We start from the raw sequence: 23,874 nt of genomic DNA on the forward strand, positions 1-23,874 counted from the left end.
TGCTTTGACCAATTGTCTTTGTCATTCCATTTCCAGCACTTGGAAAACAAGTAGAATAGAATAGAAGGACAGAGTTGGAAGGGACCTTGGAGGTCTTCTAGTCCAACCCCCTGCTTAGGCAGGAAACCCTACACCCCTTCAGACAAATGGTTATCCATCATCTTCTTAAAAACTTCCAGTGTTCGAGCATTTACAACTTCTGGAGGCAAGTTGTTCCACTGATTAATGAATTGTTCTAACTGTCTATCCATAGGATATATCCATAGTATATCCATACGAGTACAAGAGTTCTCTCTAATACTTGCTGGCTTAAGTTTGACATCCATAAGATATTGCTTGTAAGTACAATGGAAAACCCTGTTAAGACTATTGGGTAAATTATTAATTTAGCACCAATTTAAGAAATCAATCCCTTAGGCAACACCACAATGTGAATTCTTCCTGACTTGCAACCATTTGGAAGTCAGGTTGGAAATAGTACACAAAGTTCAGTGTTTTAAGTGGCTTTGAGTCACCTTCAATTGAATCTATAAAATAATAGCAATTCTTTGACTCCTATGAAGGTTTTATGGTCAGAGTCAGGCAATAACTGCTAAGACCTTTGGGCAAAATGAAAAGCGGTAGCAAGATTTATTTAAAAAGAAAAAGGAGGAGAAAATCAAAGGAAAAAAATGCCTCTAGTAAGGATGCTTGCTTTTATTGCATTTCTAAATTATGGATACATCCATTTATTCTGTCTCAGTCATGACACTGTCATGGTAAGCAGGAAATATTGTGTATTATTCAAATGGAATTGGTGGGAGCATAAAAATTCTGTGTGTGTGTGTGTGTGTGTGTGTGTGTGTGTGTAGTTTGCAGGTTGGACATGCTTATCAACAGTGGTGGGGTTACAATTTTTTTACTACCAGTTCTGTGGGCATGGCTTGGTGGACATGACCAGGGTGTGTGACAGGCATTACTTGGCCTCCTGCACCTTCCCATGCCCCGTTTTGGGCTTAGTAGGCCTCCATGAAGCCTGGGAGCGAAAATGGGGTGGGAGGGCATGCCACCTCCCCATGCCCCATTTTGGGCCTAGTAGGCCTCCCTGAAACCTCCTCGGAGTGAAAACGGGCCACCGGGGGCCACACCCCCGCACCCCATTTTGGGGTGGGGCAGGAAGGGGTGATAGCAATTTAACTACTGGTTTGCCCGAACTGGCCCAAACTGGCTGAATCCCACCACTGCTTATAAGTAAATTAGAAGTGGTGAGATACTGTTGTGAAAATAAATCTGGGTGGACTTCCTTCCTTCCTTCCTTCCTTCCTTCCTTCCTTCCTTCCTTCCTTCCTTCCTTCCTTCCTTCCTTCCTTTAGAAACCATAAACTCATAGGCTGCTGCTAAATTTTTAAAAAATATTTATGTCACTGTTTGTATTATTTCTGTTGTAAGCCGCCCAGAGTCCCTTGGGAGTTGGACGGCATAGAAATATGATTAATTAAATTAAATTAAATTACTAGTTTAGTAATTTTTGTGACTTTAGTAAGTCACAAAAAGTGAGTTACAACCAGTCCTCACAAGTGTTGTGGCATCCACAAAATCAAGTGACCAAAAATTAGGCCCTTGGCAACTAGCGTATATTTATGATGGTTGCAGCATCCCGGGGTCGTGTGATCACCATTTGAGAATTTCCAAGCCATCTACTGACAAAGTCAATGGAGGAAGCCAGATTCACTTAATGACCACATGATTCACTTAACAACAGCAGTTATTTGCTTAATAACTGTGGGAAAAAAGGTCATAAAATTGGATGCACCTCACTTAACAACTGCCTTGGCAAGGGAAATTGAGTTCCCAATTCTGTCATAAATCGAGGACTATTCAAATACTTCACATGTCTACACACAATGGACAAGACTGAAATCTAAAATAGTTTCCTAGAAATTAAACAATATTGCAGATAATGGGATTTAATGTGGAGCACAAATGCATCAGATTACAATGCAATCATTGACGTCCTATTTAATACTTATCTGTTTTAACACAGAGCTGTGACAGGAAAGATTTGCACAGTATCAGCTTCTTTTTTGAAGTTGATTAAACTGTGGATGTCCCTTTATAAACTCAAAATGCATTAGCTGCCAAGAGGCCAGACTAATTTAAATTAAATACTCTGAGGATCATTGTGTGTGTGTGTTTTTTTTCAACGCAAAGATACTAAATGACTTAATTCCCAAAGGTATTTAGTATTTACAGTTCCATATTTATTTATTTAGGAGAGTGGTTTTAAAATAAAGATCTCTCCAAATGTGATAAGATTATGTGGATTTCTTCCCCCCGTAATCTGACAAGAAGATAACATTCGTCGTGATTTAATTTGAATTGGAAAATTCAGATTTGAAGAGGGAACCGTTCATTTCCCATTTGCACTTTAAGAACAGACTGATTCAAAATGAACTGCTTCAAGCTTCAATCTGGGGTGGGCGAACCCCATATTTGTTCCTAGACAAGAGGTCCTCAAACTACAGCCCGCAGGCCTGATACAGCCCCCTGAAACCATTAATCTGGCCCGCACGGGACCACAAGGCTGTCCTGCCCACATTGCCCCACCTACCCTCCAGATAGGCGGGGTGATATGTGGCCTCCTCTGCCTCCAGAAGGACGAGGAGGCCAAAAATGGGATGTACGGGTCCGTTTTTGGCCTCCCCAGCCTCCAGAGAGAGAGACATACACGAACACAAATAGAAGTCCCTCAAACCCCCCCCCCCCAAAAGCAGCCACATCCCTTCACTAATCTGCTTTCCACTCCCAGGAGCATAACAAATTAAAGTTTAATTTGTGTGTATTGTTTAATGGACTGCTAAATTGGCCATGCCCACCCAGTCACATGACCACCTAGTCACACCCACCCAGTCACATGACCACCTAGCCGTGCCCACCCTGCAGGTCCGGCCCCCCAACAGGGACCATGAATTGGCCCCCTGTTTAAAAAATTTGAGAACCCCTGTCATAGACTATAATGGGAACATACTCACATGTGCACCTCTACCCACATACACATGTTCAGCAGCTCGATTTTGGGGCAGAATGGATGAAAATAGCAAAATGGTATAAGACTCTTAATAGGACATTCATCTTCAAGCATTTCACCACAATATTTATCTGGAAATGTTAATTTTCTATTAAGCAACTTTCCAACTTGCCCAGAAACACATTTATAGAGAGGTTATGCTGAATCAGTATACAAAATGCCCTTCTTCAATTTAAGAACAACATTTTTTTCCCAAAGACTTTGTGACAAATGAGCTCTTAGTTTTCCACTTGCTTTTAAGGGCTATCAGGCTTAAAATTGCCTGAAATGACGCTGAAGAATTGCCCGTTGAATTAGATTAGAAGGACATGGGTTTTGCTGTCTGCCTCCAATCTGGGTTTTTGTGGAAGGGCATAGTCCAAGTAAAGTAATGCACATTAGCAAATCTTGGTTTCTTCTGGGTAGGTAATACTGTAAACTCAGTGTTGGCTGGGGAAATCTGGGAGTTGAACTCCACTCATCTTAAAGTTGCTGAGGCTGAGAAATATTGCTCTAAGTCAGGGGTGTCAAACTCGATTTCATTGAGGGATGCATCAGGGTTGTGTTTGATCTGGGGGAGGGCCAGCTCGACATCACTCGTGTCAGAAGCACCTGTGGTAGCCAAGTGCTAAGGCTGGACTTCCTTCAGACCCTTCCCCTCTTTCCTTATTTTTCCTTCCTTGCTCTCTTCCCATCTTCTCATTTTTTTTTCTTTGTCTTTGCTTTTTCCCTTTCTCCTTTCCTGTCCCTTCTTGCATGAGAATATATCCGCTGAATAAAACTCTGCATTGGTGATAGGAAGGGCATCTGGCCAGTAAGCACTCAGCACCATTGCCCAGACTCCATCCCGTAAGGAATTATAGGGTCATTAAAAGAAGATGATGATAGTTTCACATCTTAATTGTGTACTCTAAAAAAATCTGATGTATTTTATCCTCTCCAAAAATTTAACAAATATGTGGAATGGGTGTGATAGAGAACCAGTTGTGTCATCTAACTAGTGCAGGCAAGGAAACTATCCAGAATTCTTTAATCTGCCAGAGAAATTAGGCAAACCAGGGAACATATCCCTGGATGGACACAGCCCTCCAAGTTGCATGCTCAAATGCAAAAGGGGAAACATTTCTCCTTTTGTTTTGTTTTTAGTTTGTTTTGCTAGCCCTCTGCCAGTGAAAATGGAGGCCGGACTGTGTGTGTGTGCATGAGGCCCCTGGGCTCTGTTTTTGGCTGCAATGGCCTCTTGCAGCCCTTTGCCAGCAAAAATAGATCTTAGAGGGGGCTTTGTGTGGCCCCCTGAGCTCCGTTGTCGCTGGCAGAGGGCTGCAGGTGGCCATTGTGGCTGAAAATAGTGCGGGGGGGGGCACGTGTGGCCCTCCCAAGCTCTGTTTTTGCTTGCAGAGGCACCACAGGCCTCTGTGGTGTTTCCAGGACATCCCCACGGGCCAGATCTAAGCACCCTGCAGGCTCACGGGCCTTGAGTTTGACACTCCTGCTCTAAGTTGTTCTCAGGGGCAATAGAAGCTGGTTGTCACAATGAGAGACAAGGCCACAGAAAAAGAGGCAGGGGCATACCCTGGCCTCATACTGGGTGGACCACACTCTTTAAAAGTTGCCATTTGGAAGCAAGCCAATTCAATCTGAGTTACTCCAAGATTCAAGTAGGAAAACAAATTTGGTACATAAGTGGAAATGGGGAAACTTCTAAATGCCTACAGCTCTTTTATTTTCTGGTAGAAAGGTACATGGTCAGTATGGTGGACTCTTTCAAGAACATTAGCAATATAAAGTTTCTGTGAGACATTTTTCCAGGTTTTCACAATACCATTATTTTTGTTTATTTTTAACCCCCCCCCCCAGTTCTTCTAAGAAAGAGATATCAGGAATGAGAAATGAACCTTCAAAATGTCCAGCGAAAAGCCTAAGTTGTGATATTTGCAGAAACTCCATTGTTTAAAATCAAAATGTTAAAAAAACTTTTCTGCAAAACAAAAAGTGTTAGTTTTTCATCTACTTCCAGTTTAAATTCAGACCCAAGTCAGCAAAACAGTCGAAGGCTTATGTCAAGACTTAGACAGTAGGAATTCTTGCTCTTTTAGGCCTGTCAGCAGCTTTGAATTCCATTGACCAAGGTATCTCATGAAACTGCCTATGGGGTTGGTAGTGAGAAGTTTTATATAATGATAGAATAGAATAGAGTAGAGTAGAGTAGAGTAGAGTAGAATAGAATAGAATAGAATAGAATAGAATAGAATAGAATAGAATAGAATAGAATAGAATAGAATAGAATAGAATAGAATAGAATAGAATAGAATTTTTTATTGGCCAAGTGTGATTGGACATACAAGTCTTGGTGCATATGCTCTCAGTGTACATAAAAGAAAAGATACGTTCATCAAGAATCATAAGGTGCAACCCTTAATGATAGTCATAGGGTTCAAATAAGCAATCAGGAAACAATATCAATATAAATCGTAAGCATACAAGCAACAAAGTTACAGTCTTACAGTCATAAGTGGGAGGAGATGGGTGGTGGGAACAATGAGAAGATTAATAGTAGTGCAGACTTAGTAAATAGTATGACAGTGTTAAGGGAATTATTTGTTTAGCAGAGTGATGGTGTTTGGGAAAAAACTGTTCTTGTGTCTAGTTGTTCTGGGATGCAGTGCTCTATAGCGTTGTTTTGAGGGTAGAAGTTGAAACAGTTTATGTCCAGGATGCGAGGGGGTCTGTAAATATTTTCACAGCCCTCTTTTTGACTCGTGCAGTATACAGGTCCTCAATGGAAGGCATGTTGGTAGCAATTGTTTTTTCTGCAGTTCTAATTATCCTCTGTTATAATGTTTCTACTCCTACTTTAGTGAATCAGCCCAGTCAGTAATGGTAGAAAAAAGTAATCCATAGAAGAATGCAATGTGTTCCATATAGGGCTGCCCTTGGAGAGTATCTGGAAGCCACAGCTGGTGCAGAATGCAGCTGCACAAGCAGTTCTGGGTGCCTCAAGGACTGCACATGTAACACCTTGGCTACGTGAGCTGCATTGAGTGCCATTTTGCTTCTAGATCCAATTCAAGGTGTTGGTTATCACCTTTAAACTCCTTTATGGCATGGAACCAGGTCATTTGGTTACCACCTTTAGAGCGCTCCATGGCTTAGGACCTGGTTATTTACGGGACTGCCTACTACCACAAACAGCCTCCCACCAGCCGGTACGCTCTCACAGAGAGGGGCTCCTCCGGGTGCCGTCAGCCAAGCAATGTCGACTGGTGGCCCCTAGGGGGAGGGCCTTCTCTGTGGGGGCACCCACTATCTGGAACGAGCTCCCCCCGGAGATACGGAGGATCCCGGATCTGCGCACTTTCCGCCGTGCTCTTAAGACCCTCCTATTCCAGCAAGCCGGCCTGGCCTAATTTTCTCCCCTTTCTTTTTAATTTTTTAAACTGAAATTTTAATTTGTTTTAAATTATTGGGATTTTAATTGTCTTGGGCTAAATTATTTAATTTGGCTTTAAATTGTTCCTAAGTTTTGTATTTATGTATTTTATTCTGTGCCTGTTCACCGCCCTGAGTTCTTCGGGAGTAGGGCAGTTTATAAATTTAATAAAACATAAACATAAACATTTGAGGCTAGATCTCCCTATTTCTTCAACCCATCCCATCTGGTCAGGCAGGGACAATATGTTACAGAAGAATTTTGACTGGTGAGGTCTAGGAAGAGAGCTTTTTTGGCCATTGCACTCCCTTTATGGAATATCTTGCCCCCTGAAGTGAGGTTTGGCCCTCACTCTCTTGGCCTTCCAAAAGAGTTTGAAGACCTGAGTCTTCCAGATGGTATGGGGATCAAAGAGCAGCATTCAACCCTGGAGGTAGTTCCATCCTCATGTTAACTTACCTTTTAACTTGCTTTTAATTCTGCTTTTAATTGTTATTAAGTAATGAATAGAATAGAATAGAATAGAATAGAATAGAATAGAATAGAATAGAATAGAATAGAATGGAATGGAATGGAATGGAATGGAATGGAATGGAATGGAAGGGAAGGGAAGGGAAGGGAAGGGAAGGGAAGGGAAGGGAACGGAACGGAACGGAACGGAACAGAATTCTTTATTGGCCAAGTGTGATTGGACACACAAGGAATTTGTCTTCGGTGCATAAGCTCTCAGTGTACATAAAATATATGTGATAAATCATGGTCACAGTCATCATAAATACATTCATCATGAATTTTCTGTTTATTTGTATATTTATAGCTTTTGTTTGTAGCAACGGCAGACTTATACACTGCTCTAAGCTCTAACCACTATACTAAGCGGTTTACAGAGTCAGCATATTGACCCCAACAATCTGGGTCCTCATTTTAGCAACCTCAGAGGGATGGAAGCCTGAGACAACCTCGAACCAGTCAGAATCAAACTCCTGGCAGTGAGCAGAGTTAACCTGCAATACGGCTTTCTAACCACTGCGCCACCACAGCTCACCCAGAGTCACTTAGACAGTGAGTTGCACAGCATCTAAATTTGATCAATAAATGAATAAATATTTGTGGACTGATCTTCCTAGACAGAATGATAATTAGGTGGCTGTGATTAGCCTGCGCATTGGAATGTGTTGTTGCCATTCAGATGTTGATCTGTTTTGATTTCATTCTCTGTAAATTCATTTTGAGCTAGCCGGTGTGAAAATACACACAGAGAATGAATCAATGCCGCTTCTCAGTTTCCCCATGCATTTGTTTGGCCACAAATAACCACGTTACATGACCGTTGCTCAGCTCCAACAGGGCTCCTTTTTAACATTCTTATAGCTGTGTGATATCAGGCAAGAGAAAACGAGAATCCACAGCGTTTCCCCTGGCTGAGCTAAAAATGGTGTTACGTTTTTCCACTCTCACTGTTTTAGAGAAGGTAGAAATCAGGGGTGGGTTCTACTTACCTTTACTACCGGTTCGGAATGGGACCGCACACTTCCTGATGATGTCGGGGTTGATGGGCGGAGCCTCCTGCAGGTTTTACTACCGGTTCTATAGAATCAATCCGAACCGGGGGCAACCGATCACTGGTAGAAATGACTTTGCGAGAAATGCCATAATAACACCAGCTCCTGAACAGTTCTTCGCACCCTCCTCATCAGTGGTGGGTTTCACAATTTTTTACTACCAGTTCTGTGGGTGTGGCTTGGTGGGCGTGGCTTGGTGGGCATGGCAGGGGAAGGATACTGTAAAATCTCCATTCCCTCCCCAATCCAGGGGAAGGTTACTGCAAAATCCCCATTTCCCCCCAATCAGCTGGGACTTGGGAGGCAGAGAATAGATGAGGGTGGGGCCAGCCAGAATTTTTACTACCAGTTCTCCGAACTACTCAAAAGTTCTGCTACCAGTTCTCCAGAACTGGTCAGAACCTGATGAAACCCACCTCTGCTCCTTACCCCCTAAGGTTTGACATGGTTTCTGTGCAAAGGCTTTGCAGAAAAAGCACACTGTTTAATTAACACTGGAACACCTGCTTCCTAATACTCCACTTCAGTGCTACGGAACTTAATTAAAACTTATTAGATTCACAATGCATTTGTGAATCCGCGTGTTCGCGCACATGTACATTTGTGTATCAAGCAGCATTGATTGTGAAGGCAAAGCAATTCGGTAATGCTTTGGGGTGAGTGGAGTCAGAATGTCTGGCTGTTAGATGATAGCAGCAGCATTCAGATAGTAAACAGATGCTGGAATAATTCATCAATACTCATAAAAAAAAGAAAATTCACTTGCCGGGATCTGAAACCAATCTTTTAAAGCAGGAACAATTCAGTTAAGGCTCCCCAGAAAAAAGAGAGAAATGAAAATAATAAATGATGACATTTAGTCTGAAGTAAAATAAAGTAAAATATCAGACAAATGAAGAACTGCGTGCTTATAAAATTTCCAATGGAAGAGGAAGAAGGGGGAGTAGCTTTTAAAATTTCTCAATCCCACATAGTTTAAATTCAATACAGGATTTCATTATTTATTGTATTATAATATGGTTAGGCCACCTGTTTTACAACAGTTTTTCATAATTGGTGTCTTCCAGATATGTTCATGTTTCAGCAACAGTCCACATATCCCATCCAGTGGTGGGATTCAAATAATTTAACAACTGGTTCTCTGCCCTAATGACTGGCTGGGTGGGCATGGCCATGGTGGGCATGGCCAGGGGATATGACAGGTAGCACTCAGCTTCCTGCACCCCTCCTGGGAGCAAACATAGGCCGCGGGGAGGAACGTGCCCCCACCCCTACCCCCGTATCCCATTTTGGGCCTAGGAAGCCTCCCTGCACTAACCTGGTAGTTAAAATGGGGCACGTGGGGACTCCTGGAAGTGGCAGGGAGGAGCAGAGCCAGCCAGCAATTTAGCTAGTGGTTCGCCCAAACTGGCTTGAACTGGCTGAATCCCACCACTGATCCCATCCCACAAATATTCAGCCAGTGGCAGGAAAGACACAATTATGCCTTCAGCATTTGCTAACTACACATGGAGGCTTAGGACATAAATTTCAACCAGTGGTGAAATCTAAAATTTGTTACTACCGGTTCTGTGGGCATGGCTTGGTGGAGGGAGGATAATGTGACTAGGTGGGCATGGCCAATTTTTTTAAAAAAAACTTTTAAAAGATTTTTTTTTACAACCTCTTTGGCGAAGAGGTTTCTTTTAAATGCCTCTGATGATCCAAGCTGAGTTGCCTGATCGTCAGAGGCATTTAAAAGAAAAAAAGCCTCTGCCGATCAGGCAACTCAGCTGGGATCGTCAGAGGCTTTTGAAAGCATTTTACAATCCCAGCTGAGTTGCGCGATCATCAGAGGCTTTTTTTTTTACTTTTAAAATCATTTTTTCGGCTGAAGAGGTTGTAGAAAAAATGCTTTTAAAAGTAAAAAAAAAAAAGCCTCTGATGATTGTGCGGCTCAGCTGGGCATGGGGGGTGGGGGCAGGGATTTTTGCTACTGGTTCTCTGAACCACCTGCCTCCATCGGTACCAGATCGGGCGATCCGGTCCAAACCGGGAGCATTTCACCCCTGATTTCAACCCATATTAACTTAGCGCTCATCAGTGGAACAGTAGGCATAATAACAAAATAATAAAGTTGGAGGTCTTCTAGTACATCCCGCTTGCTCAAGCAGAAAACCCTATAACACTTCAGACAAATGGTTGTCCAATCTCTTCTTTAAAAGTTTCAGTGTTGGAGCATTGACAACTTCTGGAGGCAAGTTGTTCCACTGATTAATTGTTCTCACTGTCAAGAATTTTCTCCTTTATTTCTAGGTTGCTAATGTTGTTCATCGTTTTCTTTGTGCACTTTTCTGCATGTCTGACTGCTTTTGCACACGGCTGGAACAGATGAAGGATTGCTGCAAACAAAAGCTTTAGCAGGGCTCATTTTTAACATATACAAATGAGAACTTTTTTCAGTGTAGATTAGAGTCCTTCTCCTTCATGTTTTCTCCATTAATTCTCATTTGGACTGAGAAGTGCTGACTCAGTATAAGTCTGCAACCAATGGAAGCAGCGGATGATGGTGGGGTTTTTTTCCCCCCATTATTGAATTGGAGGGAATGCCATTCTCATCTATTTCTATTGAATTTTGAGACTGAATATGTATCGGGCAGGCCTTGCCTTTGAGGAAGCTGTTTTAACAAGCTGTGTGTTCCTGCTGTAGCTGAATCCCTTCGTCTTTGACATAAAGGGGATGTGCAAGAGCCGAGGTGGCGCAGTGGTTAGAGTGCAGTACTGCAGCTACTTCAGCTGACTGCTAGTTCAGCATATGAGCAGATCAAATCTCACCAGCTCAAGGTTGACTCAGTCTTCCATCCTTCCGAGGTGGGTAAAATGAGGACCCAGATTGTTGGGGGCAATATGCTATTTAGTATACTGTCTTTAGTGTAAGCCGCCCAGAGTCCTCGGAGAGTGGGCGGCATAGAAATGTGAATAATAATAATAATAATAATAATAATAATAATAATAATAATAAGCCTCTGACTTAATGCATAATAAAGTCAAGGAATTAACTTCAGCCAAGTATATTCGGCGAATTCGTAAGATATTAATGTCCAAATTGAGTGGAGGAAACATCATAAAAGCCATAAATACCTGGGCTATACCTGTGATTAGATACTCTGCAGGAATAATTGACTGGACCCAGATGGAGTTAGACAATTTGGACAGAAAAACAAGGAAGCTTATGACAATGAATCATGCCTTGCACCCTAAAAGTGATGTTGACCAATTATATTTACCAAGAGCAGAGGGTGGTCGAGGACTCCTACAAGTAAAGCAGACTGTGGAAGAAGAAAAATGCAGCTTGAATGATTACATCCAGAAAAGTGAAGAACCAATGATTAAGGAAGTAAATAAAGGAGGCCTTTTAAAGACAACTAAAACAAAAGCAGAATATAAGAAAGAAATAATTGAGCAGCAAGCTGAAAATTGGAAACATAAAGCTCTGCAAGGCCAATACTTGAAAAATATTGAAGGCAAAGCTGACCAGAAACTAACTTGGAACTGGTTAAGTTCAGGAGTACTGAAAAAAGAAACAGAAAGCTTTACTTTGGCAGCTCAAGAACAAGCCCTAGCCACAAACTGCATGAAGGCAAAAATTCAACATGTTACCACCAACAGCAAATGCCGCCTATGCAATGAGAAAGATGAGACAGTCGACCACCTGATCAGTGGGTGCAGCAAAATTTCACAAACTGACTACCTACAACGCCATGACCATGTTGTTAAGATCATTCACTGGAAATTGTGCCAGAAGTTTGGATTTGAGTACAGCAAAAACCACTGGGAACATCAGATTGAGAAAGTTTTAGAGAATGAGAAACTCAAAATCTTGTGGGACTTTAGGATTCAGACTGACAGGCACTTGATCCACAACACACCTGACATAACAATAGTTGAAAAGAAAAAAGTATGGTTCATTGACATTGCAATACCTGGTGATGCACAAATTGAAGATAAGCAGCAAGAAAAAATCACAAAGTACCGGGACTTACAAATGGAAGTTGAGCGACTGTGGAAAAAGAAATTGTGTGTTGTCCCGATTGTAACTGGAGCCCTTGGAGCAATACCCAAAGGGCTACCCCGCTATTTAGAAATTCTAAAATTGCCGGACTTGAACATTTTGACTCTACAAAAAACCACCTTACTCGGAACAGCTTACATCCTCCGACCATACCTTAACAGTTCCTAGGTCCTTGGTTAGGACTCGAGCTGCTGAGCTATTAACCAGCCTCAAAGGCTGTGAATCTCACTAAAGATTAAATAATAATAATAATAATAATAATAATAATAATAATAATAATAATAATAATAATAATAATATGAACAAGGCATAGGTTGCCCTTCACAGTTTTTCACTAGCAAACTATGATGGCTTGCTACCCATGCCCGTTCTCCCTATTGTTGCAGAAGAAGTGGCTGGGATACTCCTTATATAGATGAAGCCCAATGTTTTTCAAACCTGGTAACTTTAAGGTGTCTGGATGTCATCTCCCAAAATTTTATAGCCACATAGTGTTCTGCTTTGGGGGCAGCTTTGGAGATAGTAAGTTAGGGGAGCAACAGATTGGCAGGAGGGCAAAGGAATGAAACCAAACTCTGGCAAAATGTAATGACTCTGGATTTGGCGTTCTTTGGTCCATGGAGAATTGCCATCTATGGACTTGGATGGAGTTGCACTGCCCCAGACAGAACTGGTACATAATCTGGGGGTTCTCATGGACTCACAACTCCTGCTCAAGAAGCAGATTTCAGTCAAGGCCAGGGGGGCTTTTGCATAACTGGGTGTCAGTTATGTCCTTTTCTGGACCAACAATCCTTGCTCACAGTTACCCCATGCCCCAATCACCTCCAGTCTTGACTATTGCAGTGCTCATACATAAGGTTGCCCTTGAGACATATACAGAAACTTCAATTGGTTCAAAAAGCAGTGGTCCTTAAGATTTGCACATGTGCCACCTCGTTTGTGGGAGCTGCATTGGCTGCGAATTTGCTTCCAGGTCTTATTCAAGATGCTGATTGTCACATTCAAAGCTCTACATGGCTTGGAACCAGGTTATTTGAAGGACCTTCTTTCCCTTGTCATATCTACCTGATCAGGGGTGGGTTCTAAAATTTTTTACTACCAGTTCTGTGGGCATGGCTTATTTTGTGGGTGTGGCTCGATGGTTATGTGACAATTATTTAGGATTTAGCAGAGGTACTGGTCTACCAGGCTTTTAACTGCTTGCAGAGATGTACCGATCTATCCATTTATTTTTGCAGGCACTGATCTACTCATGTATTTTTGCAGGCACTGATCTACTCATGTATTTTTGCAGGCACTGGCCTACTCATGTATTTTTGCAGGCACTGGTCTACCCATGTATTTTTGCAGGCACAGATCTACTCATGCATTTTTGCAGGCACTGATCTACTCATTTGTTTTCTTTTAACACTGATCAGCTGTAGGGTGGCCCTTTGAAGCCCTGGCAAGAGTTTAAACAGTTTTTTTTCCCTCTAGCCGTCAGCTGGGACTCAGGAGGCAGCAATAGATTGGGGGTGTGGCCAAATAAAAGGCAAGAATAACGCGGGGGATGGGGGGGCGTGGGGCGCGGGGGACAGGGGGCAGAACTGGTTCGGTGATGTCATATCGTCACCGCTACCGGCTCAGGAGAACTGGGCCGAACCGGGAGGAACTCACCACTGCACCTGACCCGCCAGAGCATGGGAGCAGGTCCATCTAGTGGGGCCAAAAAGAAGGACCTTCTACATGGTGATTCCCTCCCTGTGGAACATCATCCCTACCAAGATTGAGGGGTCCTTGGTGTTCTCTGAGTTTACTTGCTTTCTTGCAGATGTTTCATTACCCAAACTAGGTAACATCATGAGTGCTAGTTTGGGTAATGAAATGTTTGCAAGAAAACAAGAAAGTTCAGAGGACCCTTCATGTCAACCCTGAGCTACAAATGTTCTTCTTTATTAGAGATAAGATTGACCCTCACTTTGACACTCTTTCACACAGCCCCAAAGACGTGGTTCTGCCTGTGGGGACCCCAGGGTGATATGGAACCCATCACATGGCTGATCTGATTGTTGTTGCCAGAGGGCTGGGGTTTGTTCTTGTTGTTTTGTGGTGGAGTTTTATCTTCGCAAGCTGCCCAGAATCACCATGAATGAGTTGGGCAGCTATATAAATTTTCTAAACCAACCCACAAACAAACAAATTTAACAAATCTTTGTCCCATTCAAACAGTAGAAGCCATGAATCACTGTATTGTCTATTAAAATGAATTTATATATCACCTGTAAGACACTTTTTCTTCATAATGTGTAGAACAGCATTAACTTTGTATATTAACGATTTACTTCATGCTTAACTGTACTAGAACCATCATACTCAATAATTCCTAATAATGAATTATAGTGGTAAGCAATGTGTATTATTCTTATGAAACAGAAAAATCTGCCTCTTTTTTTTCCTAACTCTCCTACAGCATTCCCTAAAGTTCCTCAGAAGCACTCCTGCTCATCCCCTTTCTTTTCTCTCATGCCTTCCTTGTCACAATTTCACATTTTATTTATTTTGATCAACCAGTCTCTCAGTTCTTATAGTTACCCATCCAGTGGTGGGATTCAAATTTTTTTACTACAGGTTCTGTGGCATGGCTTGGTGGGCGTGGCATGGCATGGCGGGCATGGCAGGGGAAGGATACTGTAAAATCTCCATTTCCTCCCAATCAGCTGGGACTCGGGAGGCAGAGAATAGATGGGGGCGGGGCCAGTCAGAGGTGGTATTTACCGGTTCTCTGAACTACTCAGAATTTCTGCTACCAGAACTGGTCAGAACCGGCTGAATGCCATTTCTACTACCCACAAGAGTGACTCTCGGCACCTGACATAAAATTAAAACTTAGTTTAACAAACTGAACAACAATATATAAATACACATTTCATTGGGACCTTGATAGAAATAAGCACCTGTAGGGAGTTGTTCTCCCTTTGGGGGGAAAATGGAAAGATGTGGAAACAGGTGCTCGGGATTACAACATAGTTAAGTAGGAGATCGCCTTTATAGGTGGAGGAGCTGTAGTGGCGCAGTGGTTAGAATGCAGTACTGGAAGCTACTCTTGCTGACTACTGGCTGACTGCAATTTGGCAGTTCAAATCTCACCAGGCTCAAGGTTGACTCAGCCTTCCATCCTTCAAAGATGGGTAAAATGAGGACCCAGATTGTTGGAGGCAATATGCTGACTCTGTAAACTGCTTTGAGAGGGCTGTAAAGCACTGTGAAGCGGTATATAAATCTAAGTGCTATTGCTATTGCTATATTCAGCATAATGACATTTCCACACACACCTTTGATGACCCTGATTGTATGCAAACTTGGAGCTTGAATTGATATTCCGTAGTGTTGATATCTCTTTTATTCAAATCTCTTCATAAGAGATTTCTGAGCATGCAATCAACCACCCCAGTCACATTAGGATGATCTGAGAGATATACAGTATAGTTTTCCATCTTTGTCATACCATTTGACTTCTAAGGGCTGGTTTTGATTGGATTCAAAGATCCAAAATCCTCCTTTTCATTCTAAAAACAGATTCCCTGCAGCCCGTAGCCTTCCTGGTTTCTCTTCTTACTTTCCATTAAACTCCTTTAGCAACGTTACTATCTTCACTGAGAAGGAATTGTGCCTTCCAGAAATTGCCAAAGAAACTGTTCTTCCTGTGAAGAAATCAATATCCATGTTCTCTCTCCCGAAACTTGGATAATGTTGGGAGGCCTTGGTTTTAACCTAACAGTGGTGGAATGAATTCAAGTAGCGAAGGAATTCTTGCTTTGTTCTGCAGGCAGACAGGTAGTTAAAAGTCCAAATCAGTCTTTAGTTATGGTGGAAGCAAGAATAAGGTCAGCCTGATGGAAGCATCATCAGAAATCTCCAAACATTAATGAAATCCTCCATTGTCCAGTAGATTTATTTTCTATTGTATATCCTTCTATTTATTAATATAGTTGGCAGTCCTCCTCTTAAAAGTCATGTTTTCGTTCTTCATTCATTTGACCAAATTAGAGACAAAACATAAAAAATTGCTAATTTCTTCTCCTTTTGATTTATTTTATAGTTTTTTCAAGTCTCCCAGCAACTAACTACCTCTATGTTTTTCTTCTGCAAAGACAAAATACTACCCCTATGGCAAGCCTAACCCAATCTCTGTCATCAATTGGGTTTTCCCCCTTAACTTTCCAACCAGTGGTGGGTTTCAAATATTTTTACTACTGGTTCTGTGGGTGTGGCTTGGTGGGCGTGGCTTGGTGGGCGTGGCAGGGGAAGGATACTGTAAATCTCCATTCCCACCCTACTCCAGGGGAAGGTTATTGCAAAATCCCCATTTCCTCCTGATCAGTTGGGAATTGGGAGGCAAAGAATAGATGGGGGCGGGGCCAGTCAGGATTTTTACTACTGGTTCTCTGAACTACTCCAAATTTCTGCTACCGGTTCTCCAGAACTGGTCAGAACCTGCTGAAACCCACCTCTGTTTCCAACCTATAAAAGGGAGAAGGGCCAGTTTGGGAAGACAAGGGGAAAATAATCTATATTTCTGTGTATTGTACAGGTAGTCCTCGATTTACGGTACAAATTTGGTTTCGTGACTGTTCAAAGAGACATAAGACCATTTTTCACACTTATGCAATCAAAATTCAGATGCTTGGCAACTGGCTCATATTTATGATGGTTGTCATGCCCCGTGATCCCCTTTTGCAACTTTCTGACAAGCAAAGTCAACGGGGAAGCCAAATTCACTTTACAGCCCTGTTACTAACTTAAGAACTGCAGTGATTCCCTTAACGTGGCAAGAAAGATGAGGCAGAACTCACTTGACAACTGTCTCACTTAGCAACAGATATTTTGGGCTCGGTTGTGGTCATAAGTTGAGGACTACCGGCAACTACACCAAAAATTCTTCTTGGAACTCTAGCTATTTTAAAGAAAGAAAAAAAAAAAACATGAATGTCAGGCTGTTTATTCAGGTCAACTATAATTTCTCTATGCAGTTACTCCATTGTATTTTGGAGTACAACGTTTGTACTTGCAGTAATTGCAGGCAGCTGGTGCTAGTTAACAGCACTTTAGTCTGCTGCACCACAAGTCTTTCATGACTTGTTTTCCTTGTTACCTTCTGGGAGGGGGCTTCGTGGTATCCAAAGCAGAACATCGTGATTATTCAGTCACAGTTTTGTTCCATATAGAATTAACCTTGTCAACTCTTCTCTTTCCCCTACGTATTCTCTCTCTCTCTCTCTCTCTCTCTCTCTCTCTCTCTCTCTCTCTCTCTCTCTCTCTCTCTCTCTCTCTGTGTGTGTGTGTGTGTGTGTGTGTGCGCGCGCGCGCGCGCACGCGCAGATATATATTTATGTATGTATATAGCATGTGGAGGGATGTGGTGGCTCAGTAGCTAAGCTGAGATTGTCGATCGAAAAGTCGGCAGTTCATCGGTTCGAATCCCTAGTGCCGTGTAACAGGGTGAGCTCCCATTACTTGTCCCAGCTTCTGCCAACCTAGCAGTTCGAAAGGATGTAAAAAATGCAAGTAAAAAAACAGGGACCACCTTTGATGGGAAGGTAACAGCATTCTGTGCGCCCTTGGCGTTTAGTCATGCCAGCCACATGACCACGGAGACATCTTCCGACAGCGCTGGCTCTTTGGCTTTGAAACAGAGATAAGCACCGCCCCCTAGAGTCGGGAACGACTAGCACATATATGCAAGGGGAACCTTTACCTTTACCTATAGCATGTGTATATGTATGTTATGTATGTGTTTGGGTAAATATATACTTTCTCTCGAGAGTAGGCAACATAATTTCATTTTTAATGCGGGCCAGTGTGCTCACAATAAAAAAAAATGACAATTAAAGTTATCATATCTTATCCTAAATTCCTAAATGTTCCTGTCTTTTAGCTATCCTTTTCCCTCTGTCCAATTAAATTTTAAATGTTTTGGCTCTTCGCATAGTGAACATAATCCAATCCCTTAATTTTTGTGGCTCCCCCCTTTTTTTTAAAGCATCTTTGAACTTGGAACTTGACAAGAAATCTGAAATATAGTTAATCCTTCATTCATTTGTACAGTTATTCCATCAAAGCATTTTTATGACTTATGTAAATGACACATGCTCCATTCAAATTTAGCTTAGCTAGAAGCAGGCTGCTCCTACTACTACTTCTTTTAATGAAAATGGGCAGATACAGCTATTGATGGTTCTTTTCTTATGCCAATTCCAAAGTCTGAAATAACTTCATAAAACATGAAGAAACTTATTGCACCCCTCTCTGAATCATAGATTTTTCTCACTGCTGAAATGAATGAATCTTGTACTTTCAATCTCTCGCTCAGATTTCTCGAATCTCATATTTTGTTAAACGATTAGGAAAAAAAAGGATCCTCTACAGTGGTGAAATGTACATTTTTTTTACTACCGGTTGAAGAGGTTGTAAGAAAATGCTTTTAAAAGGCTCTGATGATCCCAGCTGAGTTGCCTGATCGTCAGAGGCTTTTGTTTTCTTTTAAAAGCATTTTTTCGGCCGAAGAAAAAATGCTTTTAAAACTAAAAAAAAAAAAAAAAAAGCCTCTGATGATCGAGTGGCTTAGCTGGGCATGGGGGCTGGGCAGGGATTTTTGCTACTGGTTCTCCGAATCACCTGCCATCTTCGCTACCGGATCGGGTGATCCGGTCCAAACCGGGAGCATTTCACCCCTGATCCTCTACCATAATCTTATTAAAACACACCCATATACTTTTAATTTTTCCTGTCTTTATTGACTGAATTTGGTAAATACTATTATCATATTTGGAGAGTGCCATATTGAATCTGCTTCTTATGAAGCTGTTAAAAAGAGTTTCAGTCACTTTTTTCAATGCCATTGTAACTTTGAATGGCTTTGTTTGTCAGAAGAAAAGGCAAAACAACAAGTTAAATAGTTGGTGCCCTAATTCACTACCACAATCCAGTTCAAACCCAGATATCATAATTCAAACCTTCTGCCCAAATTTCACTTTCTTCCACGTTCAGTAAATGATAGCTTCTCTTCTAGTAAATACTGTAAATATGAGACTTAAATAAATTTACAACCTGTAGAGATTCTCGGTCATCCAGGTCATAGTTGTCCCAAAAGTGCTTTCTTCAGGAGGCAACTGGACTTTCTTGTTTTTTCTTTGAAGACGTTTCGCTTCTCATCCAAGAAGCTTCTTTAGCTCTGACAGGATAGTGGGGAATGGAAAGATTTATATTCCTTGCAAACAGCTAGTAATTTGCATCCATCCATTTATCTATCTATCTATCTATCTATCTATCTATCTATCTATCTATCTATCTATTTATTTATTTATTTATTTTTAAATTTGTATACCGCCCTTCTCCCTGAGGACTCAGGGCGGTGAACAACCAAATAAAACCATAAACTACAAACATTAAAATACAATTAAAAAGATATATATAAATTTGGCCCCATGATTAAAAACAATAACAAGCAATTAAAAACATTTTAAAAAGTGTTAGGCCAGCCCGGCTTGCTGGAAAAAGAAGGTTTTAAGGGCACGGCGGAAGGCACTGAGGTCTTGGATTCTCCTTATCTCTGGGGGCAGCTGATTCCAGAGGGTAGGTGCCCCCACAGAGAAGGCCCTCCCCCTGGGGGTCACCAGCCTACATTGTTTGGCTGATGGCACCCCAAGGAGGCCCTCTCTGTGGGAGCCCACAGGTCGATGGGAGGCCGTCGGTAGCAGCAGGCGGTCTTGAAGATAACTAGGTCCTATTTTAGAGGGTAATTGAAGCACTTGCAGGTTTATCTGTGTTCTCAGGGTTACCTAAGTAGTGCTCTCTATTCCTGTAGTCTGCAATTTTTTTTCTTTCAAAAGAAAAAAACAAGAAAGTCCAGTTGCCTCCTGAAAAAGCACCTTTGGGACAACCATGACCTGGATGAATGGGAATTTCTACAGGCTTTGAGTCATATGGATGTTTGGGAGATGCTGATCCAGAGAAGGTCCATCTATAAGGTCCCACAAGAATAATAAGATCTGGAACAAACTCACCTTGCCAGATATTACCAAATGAATAACTCTTAGAGGGAGCCCCCACAGAGCACGTCCTCAGGTGGCAGATCGGGGCCCCATACCCAGTATGGCTTTTATGCTGTAATGGAGAGTTAGAGGGAATCAAATACCTCCCATGGACCAACAGGCCTGGTGAATGGCAGCTGACTCACCAGTATGAACTGAAGGCGGAGACCACATTGATCAGAACGGCTTCAAAAGTACAGCACATGGTGTGGTGGCAGCCACTTGAACAGCTTGTGCACAGCGGTGTAGAAAGCAAAGGAAGACTACTACACTGTATATTTCCCAGGAAAATCATGTTAATGGCAGCAAAACCTAACAATGGTCCCAAGTACAGTGACCCTTAAATGGGGCATTGGTGCTAAGAATCTCCCAGTCTTCTAGAAGCATGATAAACCAGTGATGGGATTCAATTTTTTTTACTACCGGTTCTGTGGTCATGGCTTGGTGGGCATGGCATGGCTTGGTGGGAGTGGCTTGGTGGGCGTGGCAGGGGAAGGATACTCTAAAATCTCCATTCCCTCTCCACTCCAGATGAAGGTTACTGCAAAATCCCCATTTCCTCCCAATCAGCTGGGACTTGGGAGGCAGAAAATAGATGGGGGTGGGGCCAGTCAGAGGTGGTATTTACTGGTTTTCCGAACTACTCAAAATTTCCACTACCTGTTCTCCAGAACTAGTCAGAACCTTCTGAATACCACCTCTGTGATAAACCCAAAAATATGAATTGGAATGTGGAATCTGAGATGCCCTACTTCCCTTAATCCTCTAGGGAAAGACTGAAGGCAAATGAGGTCGAGGCTGAAGAAGAACATCATGGCTTCAAAATCTAAGGGACTGGTTTGGACAAAACTCAGCAGCACTTTTTCGTGCGGCTGTTGAGAAAAATAGGATCGCCAACATGATCCCCAATATCCAATGACGGATATGGCACAAGAAGATACAGAATAAAATAGTTCTATATGTTATTTTTAATATGTTATTTATAAATGTATTCTTTATGCAATTTTTTTTTCTCTCAGAACTTCTTTCTATGGCATATGTCCTCCTTATTTTGTCAATATGTAAGAGTGGCTATTCAAAAAGGAGCAGACATGGAGACATAAACCTATCAGTTTTCCAACCAAGAGTGTAAATTTATGTGTGGGGACAGGAATATATCTTGAAAGGCGAAGAATCTATCTATTAGTTGCATGAATAAGTCATAAAAATGCAAGTTGAGCATTCAGAAGAAATAAATATAAATTGCTGGGCATGAGAGAAAAATGAATAAATTCTACATCTTCTGGATCATAGTAAGAATAGAAGTAGGTGTTATAGTATATAACTCATTGAAAATATAAATTCAGGGCAAGAAAGCTGTTTAGAGGGCAAATTTTTGATAAGGATTCTTAATAAAGACACTGAAAAGAAAATGGCTATCTCAGGGATTAGTAAGAAAATTTATAACTATTTATCAAGCTATGAATAATAATTCCTTCTCCTTTTCATCACTTTGAAAATTGGACACCCTTTTTGCTAGAAAGGTTTTTTTTGGGGGGGGGGAATCCATTGTATAGCTGAAAGTCTGTAGAGATTCTCAGAATCCCTTGGGGGTTCACATCCCTGATGTATGTTCAATAATCCTTTGGGTGTCTAGTAATGTTATGGTCGTTTATCATTACCTATTTGTTTGTTTCCAGTTAAATTGCTGTTTCATTTAATTGCAATTCAGGTAGCTTGTATCTTCAAGATAATAACAGAATAACAGAGTTGGAAGGGATCTTGGAGGTCTTCTAATCCAACTCCCTGCTCAGGCAGGAAACCCTGTATTTGTATTTCAGACAAATGGTTGTCTAATCTCTTCTGACAAACTTCCAGTGTTGGAGCATTCACAACTTCTGGAGGTAAGTTGTTCCACTGATTAATTGTTCTCACCATCAGAAAATTTCTCCGTAGTTCTTGGTTGATTTTCTCCTTGATTAGTTTCCATCCATTGCTTCTTGTCCTACCTTCAGGTGCTTTGGAGAATAGGTTGTCTCCCTCTTCTTTGTGGCAGCCCCTGAGATATTGGAACACTGTGATCATGTCTCCCCTAGTCCTTCTTTTCATTAAACCAGACATAACCAATTCCAGCAACTGTTCTTTATATGTTTTAGCCTCCAGACCCCTGAATAATATAAAATAACATCATATTTTATCCAAATAATATATGCACAATTATAAATAAAATGAAAGTTAAATTCTCCTTCATGTTTCTGTTATTTTCACAGGTATTTCCAAGCATTTTACTGGCGGTAGAATAGAGGTGCTTTGTCATTGCTTTCTTCTGGGATGGGCTTCTCTGGTTGTCTCTTATCCAAGGACATCTTGCCTGACCTTCTTATCTTCAAAATCCAGGCAAGATCATCGTGATGGATACTTTAGCCTATTGATGAGAATTGCAAAGAGAAACTTGCTGGATCTGTTATGATTATAGGTTTAACAAGCGGCTTCAAGGGTTTTATCGAACCCTTTTATGATTGTTTATCTTTAACTTGATCTGGCTTGGAAAGGCATCAAACAGAAGATCTGCTTTGACCACACTTTGAAAAAGGGCACCATGGATTATATGCTTCCCTTTCTGTTATTTACCATTTAAAACCAATAGGTTAAAGTTAAAACTGTGTTCTTTAAACTATGTCAACTTTTTAAAGTATTGTTGTGTTAGCTTACCCATTTACCACTAAATAAAAATCGATGCCCAACAAGCTTTAGATTGTTCTAGGAAAAGAGCTACATTTTGATTTTAAAAAGCAAAGAGAATGTTCTCCAGTCTTTTCCCTAAGAATCCTTTTTTATTTATCATGGACTAAGGATGCTAGCCAGATGAATACCTGGTAGGCAGATTTCCCCTCCCCCTATTTTCCTCCCCAAAAACTAAGCTGCGTTTTATACTCTGGTGCATCTTATACTTCAAAAAATATGGTATCCATCTATCTATCATCATTTCTTATACATTCATTAAATCTCAAGTTGTGGAGAACATAAGCAAGTGTGGAAACATCATATCGTAAACTGAATTCAATAGTTGTTATCAGTTACTTATGAAAATAATCATGCATGGCTGAATATGTCTTTGTCTTACTAACAAGTCTTGAATAATACAACATATAATAAATTATATAAAATAGCTTGTACTGACTAATGCTGCTGAACTGACTAATTCAGTAATATGTACTGAATTCTTATAAAAGATTAATGTCGATATAAACATGTCTTTTAAAAGATCAAGTTTGGCCTTTCTATACAGTAGATGTTTCTTATACCCACCATTCAAGAAATACATATCATATGGACCAAGCTGACTTAAGAGTTTGATGCAGAAAAAAACAACAACAGGTTAAATAGGCAGTGGGAATGTAGTCCAAAATACATGGAGATCAGCAGCGTGAAAGTGGATGGAATCTTGATGGGCAGCTTGGGAAGAAATGCAGAGAAAGGAATGGAAAGATATAGGATAATCAGGCATTTTGCCAGCTGTATTTTCATGCCTTCAGATATTCTGCATTAAGTATATATTTTATTGCATGAGCACCACAGAGGAAACTCCTATCTATCAGCTCCCTCTCCTGATAGTTCGTTACAAAACTGTTTTATATGCACACCTTCCCCTTGCATTCACCGTAAAGATTCCACTTCAGAAAGAGTCAAAATAGTTATACCTTTTGCTAATCAGCTTGGTTTCATTATACAGA

The sequence above is a fragment of the Pituophis catenifer genome, unplaced genomic scaffold (assembly GCF_029215685.1).
Source record: "Pituophis catenifer annectens isolate HBS135680 unplaced genomic scaffold, rPitCat1.0.hap2 SCAF_4, whole genome shotgun sequence".
NCBI classification, from domain to species: Eukaryota; Metazoa; Chordata; class Lepidosauria; order Squamata; family Colubridae; genus Pituophis; species Pituophis catenifer.